Source organism: Oryctolagus cuniculus, chromosome 13 (assembly GCF_051225735.1).
Source record: "Oryctolagus cuniculus isolate XC-2025 breed Fujian yellow rabbit chromosome 13, ASM5122573v1, whole genome shotgun sequence".
NCBI classification, from domain to species: domain Eukaryota; kingdom Metazoa; phylum Chordata; class Mammalia; order Lagomorpha; family Leporidae; genus Oryctolagus; species Oryctolagus cuniculus.
This window is the reverse complement of record NC_142879.1, coordinates 49,433,900-49,439,306: the sequence shown is the minus strand read 5'-3', so window position 1 is coordinate 49,439,306 and position 5,407 is coordinate 49,433,900.

Sequence of the window (5,407 nt, the reverse complement as noted above, 5' to 3'; positions counted from 1 at the left end):
GGAGTCCCACCCTCTTCTCTCTTGCTTTCCCATGCTCTGCCCTTCCGCCTTCCACCATGGAAAGAGGCAGCAAGAAGTTCCTCGCTCAATGCCAGCACTTGACATTGGGCCTTCCAGCCTCCAGAACTGTGAGAAACAAATTCCCTTTCTTTACATATTACCCAATCTGTGTTGTTCTGTGATGGCAAAACCAAACAGACCAAGAGAAATGCATCGTAAGTAAAAGAGCACAAAAACTGAGGGAAAATTAACAAGGATGGGCTACAAAGCAAGGAGACTGGGAAGGACAAAGAGATGTTCAAGTAAAGCTCCCAAAGATAAAGGAGGTTCCTGAGTTGGGAAGTGGAATGGGTAGGCAGGTGAGCAGCGGAGAGAGCTGGAAGGGAGGGGGACAGAGCAGGAAGCCAGGGGAGACCTGGGGGCAAGGGGAGCACTGAGCAGGCTGCCAGGTGGCAAGGCTCCCAGGCTCCTGTCTGCTTCAGCTATGGCAATCTTTAACTGTTGAAAATATTGACACTCTTGATCAGACTTTGCCATATACAAATGACTCACTGCAGAAAAGGAAAAGTTTGCAAACAACCCACATGATTTCAAGAGCCAAGCTTTTGGAGGAAGACAGTGCTGGGTTCCACTTCCAGGGGGTTCAGCTGTGGCCTGGGTTACCTGCAGCTCCCACTTACCTGGGACTCCGCTTGAGGTGAAGAGCACTGGGTACCATGTTGGAAACTGCCATTGTCTCTGTCCTGTTGAGGCTGTTTGAGGGAAGCAGAGGTGGCACCTGCCTTCCAGAAACTCAACCAACCAGGATGCAAGGTGAGGCAGGCATACACAGAAGCAGAGGGAAAGGCAGCATGGGGCTGTGGCCCCGCTGGAAAGGAAGTTGGATTGGGGGAGTGTCCCTGCTGAGCAGATGCAGTGGACGGGACAGCTACAAAGGTGGCACACAGGTGCAGTCAGTCACAGGGCCTCCAGGGAAGGGAGAGCCCTAGAGGTCAGGAAGGAAGATGGCAGTCCAATCAGTACAGGGGATGGAAGACCACAGGCAGTAAGGATGCGAGCTGGCAGGGAAGGACAGACAACACCAGGAGTCAGTTATGACCTCCAGGTTTTCAGAGGCGATTCAATGAGCAGAAGTTGTGTTTTGAGAGGTGATTAGTGACCCCCAGGAGGTAGAAGAGGTGGAGGGAAAAGACTGAGAATGTCAAGGACTGACCTTCAGGGACACCAGCATCTTAGCGGAACGTGACAGAAGGGGCCAGTGGAAGGTGAGAAAGAAGGGTGGAGACACCAGGACCCAGACAGGAGATGGGAAAGCTTGTGGCAGGCCCAAGCAGCACAGGGAGTCTGAGATGGCCATGGACTACCAAGCAGCCAGAAACAGCCAGGTCAACAAGGGTCTGATTGTGCTTCACTGAGCAGTTTTGTCAGAGATGATAACCCAGGGACAGAGTGGTGGCAATGTGCAAACAGCAAAGAGAGACGCCGCCTTGGCTCTGGTTGGTGGTCAAGAAGAGGCAAGTGGGAGATGTGGGGGACAGCAAAATCAGCACTCACTCTTGTACATTAAGGGTGTTGTCTGTGTGTCTGTAAAAAGAAGAGAGTGGTAGCAGAGACAGAGGGATAGGATTTGATTGGAAAAGAGCTTGTTTGACTGATTGAATCTGTGATAAAAGCTCAAAAGGAGCTTAGAGAAAAGGCCAGTGCAGGCTGCAAGCCAAGTCAGAGAATACCTAACAATGGTTGTCACGGACATCGCTATCTATTCACACAAGGTCAATCAGTCTGTCTTTGAGATGGCCACAGTGGGTACAACTGATCTACCACACCCTTCAAGACAACCATATGGCACGGCAGTGCCTGTCTGCATGTTTAGGTGTGCTCTGGCTGCCTCTTTCACTGTGGCATCAGGCCAGGCATTCACCACTAGAATTTTCCCATCAGGGGCCACATTGCTCCGAAGGCATTTTCTTATACCAGATGCCATCACAAGTTCACATTCAGTAAGTCTGGTCCTGCTGCTGGTAAGGCCTGGGCCATGACATTTCTACCAAGTTCCATCCCTTATGTCCTCCTTGGTAATGGAACTCCTTTCTCTCTCGCACCAGGTGCATTTACAAGACGGATCCAGATCTTGACACTGTGAACAGCCATGGGAGGGAGGCACTGGGATGCTAGGGAAGGCACAGGAGATGGAAGGGCAACGGGGCAGACCAGAGGTGGGGCATCAGGAACAGGATCCTTGGTGCAGAAAGCTGTGAAGACTCAAATAAGGAGGCTCAAGTGCAAGGCGTCGTGTCACTGGCTGATGGCGGAGCAGAGGTGGTGACCCTCAGCATGTGTCAGCAGGGTCCTCAAGATGCCCACGGGCTACGAGGGCCAGCTGGAAAGAAGTGGGGAGACTGGGTCAGGAGTGACGTCATCAGCAAGCAGGAGTGGCTAGGAGCTGGAGCCCAGACGCAGCTAGGGAAGGGGGGGAGATGGTGATTAAAGGAAGGACGCAGGATGGCACGGGGACAACGCAGGGACAAGCTGGCCCAGTGAGACAGAAGTTAGCGTTCACTGGAGAGGCAGGCTGCAGAATAAAGGAAGGGCTGGAAAGGGGAAATGACGGAATGGGGAATGAAGATGAGAAAGAGTGATCAGAAGATGCACAAGGGAACCAGAAATTAAAAAACAAAAACAGAGCTGCTGCCTCTACTGTTGCTTTTATGAGACCCAAAGCAGAAATGTGAACTTACGAGACAAAAGGAGACTGGGCTATAGCCTGGTATGCCAGCAATAAATCAAAGGAATCCCCGATTTTAAAGTTCAAAATGAGAAACCAGGAAAAACTGCAGACTCCACTCAGATCCCTTCCAGGTACCACATGCTCTCTTGCATGCTCCTCCTCAGCCCTGGGTAGTGTTCAGTTAAGAAACAGGGAGGGTATGGTGAGAAGGGAGGTGCAGGCCCACGGCGAGGCTGAATGTGGGGAGCTGCAGAGGACAGCCTGTGCAGGGGACCGTCCACTGCGGTCCACAGGGAGCGGGCAAGGAAAAGGTCAGGCACAGGGCAGTTTGCTACCTGTGTCCCTCTCAGAGGCACCTGGCACACTAAGACACCCTGAGCCTTATCTTCTACAACTCCCCTCATTTCAAGTTGTCCACTCCCAGCCCAAAGTAGGCTGGCAAGGGCACTGGGTGTAGGCGATAAGGACTAGCAGCCTTGACCCCCCCAGGGTCCAGTTCCTGTCCATCCAGGTGGGTCTTGGCTCGAGCACCACCTTGCCCCCAGCCCAGCAACCAGCCTATGGCATGATCATGCCCATTTGTTTACCAGCTCGTTGCTAATGTGCCCTGGTAGAAAACAAGCTCCTTGAAGCCCAGGGCTGTGTCCCCTATGCCTGGATAAAGCTGAGATGACCAATGCACAACAGTTGGATGAGGAGAAGTCTGGAACCGTGGCAGTTCTGCCAGGGACGGTTCTCTGAAGCCCAGGCTTCTGCTGTGCTCCCCATCCCCCAACTCTGCCACGCGGTGGGCTGGCCCAGGTTGACTGTTTTCACCATGAGGTCTATTCTAAAAAAATAAGAGTGAGGACAACACAGCCTCCATTATTACTACCAAGAAAAATGTTTCTTCTTCTCTAAGAATCAGCAAACAGAGCTGGAAACATTGCTTTCCAGAGAAAGCTTGAAGTCCAAATTGAAAGGGTTGTGCAGAACTGATGAGCACCTCTTCGGGAAGGGGAACACTGCAGGGATCCCACTTGAGCACTGCGTGGGGAGGACATGGAGTCTCCGCCTTCTTTTCTCCCTCCCCTTTTCCGTGGCTGAGTCCGTCATTTCCACATCTCAGAGCACCCTTTCAAGGCCCTGCAGTGCCACCATCAGGAAACCTGAAGAACCGCTCCATGGCTGTCAGCACCCAACACTCCCAAAGCAGAGTGAAAACAGGTTGTTGGTAATGTCTGGTCTTGGTGAACCTCCAGGAGAAAACCCTAGGCACGACTCCATGAGGGGTTCCCACACAGTGACTCTCCTGTCTGAGCACTGGACCCCAAGGGCACACCCAAGAACTCGGTTTTGGCTCCTGGCTTAAACTCCCATTTTGTTTGGAGCTCATGTCCTTGAAAGGTCACCTGCTCACTCCAAACTCCAGGTGTACAAGAGAAATGTCCCCGGCCTCCCTCAGAGGCTCCTGCAGATAACTTAGCAAACAAAACTCTGTTAATGCAGAGCATTAAGCCAATGGATGACAACCACCTGAATCCATTAGCAGCGCTTACACCACAAGCCCATATCAAAGTGCTGGTTTGAGTCCTGGCCTCTGCTTCTGATCCAGTTCCCTGATGATGCACGGGAAGGCAGCAGAAGATGGCCCAAATAATTGGGCCCTTGGCACCCATGTGGGAGATCAGGATGGAGTTCCTGGCTCTTGGCTTTGGTCTGGCCTAGCCTAGTCCTGGCAGTTGCAAACACTTGAAGGAGTGAACCAGTGGATGGAACATCTCTCTGTCTCTCCCTTTCTTGCTGCTCTTTCAAATAAATACATCTTTAAAAAAATAAAATAAGGGGCCAGTACTGTGGCGCAGTAGGTTAATCCTCCGCCTGCAACGCCGGCATCCCATATGGGCACCGGTTCTAGTCACGGCTGCTCCTCTTTCAATCCAGCTCTCTACTATGGCCTGGGAAAGCAGTAGAAGATGCTTGGGTCCCTGCACCTGCATGGGAGACCCAGAAGAAGCTCCTGGCTCCTGGCTCGGGATAGGCACAGCTCCGGCTGTTGTGGCCATCTGGGGAGTGAACCAATGGAAGAACTTTCTCTCTGTCTCTCCCTCTCATTATAACTCTACCTCTCAAATAAATACATAAAATCTTTAAAAATAAAATAAAATAAAAAGGCTTACCTTAAGGATGATGCTTTAAATAATTTAAAAAGTCTACCTTCTGAGGAACTAAAATGGGGTACCAGGAGAATTCTAAGAATTTCACAAAGATAGCAAATAAGGGAAATGGAAAATCCTCAACTGAGAAACAATTACACAAAGTATATAATCTTTTAGTGATTAAATCTAAACAAAATAACTTATCTGTGTTATCACATAGGCCTAAAACAAACAAAACTCAGGTGTGGGAAATTAGCCGAGCAGTAAAATGCCTACATCTCTATCAATGCCTGATTCTAACTTCCTGCTAATGCAGACCCACTAATGCAGGATATGACAGCTCAAGTAATTGGGTCTCTGCCACCCACACAGAACACCTGGATTGTGTTCCCCACTCCTGGCTTTGGCTCCCGTCCAGCCACAACCGTTGTGGGCATTTTTAGGGAGTAAACCAGAGAGTGGGAACACTATGTCTTTCAAATAAATAAATAAATTTTTTAGAAAAAGCAATAATACTAAAGTTGATTCACTAATAGGAAAA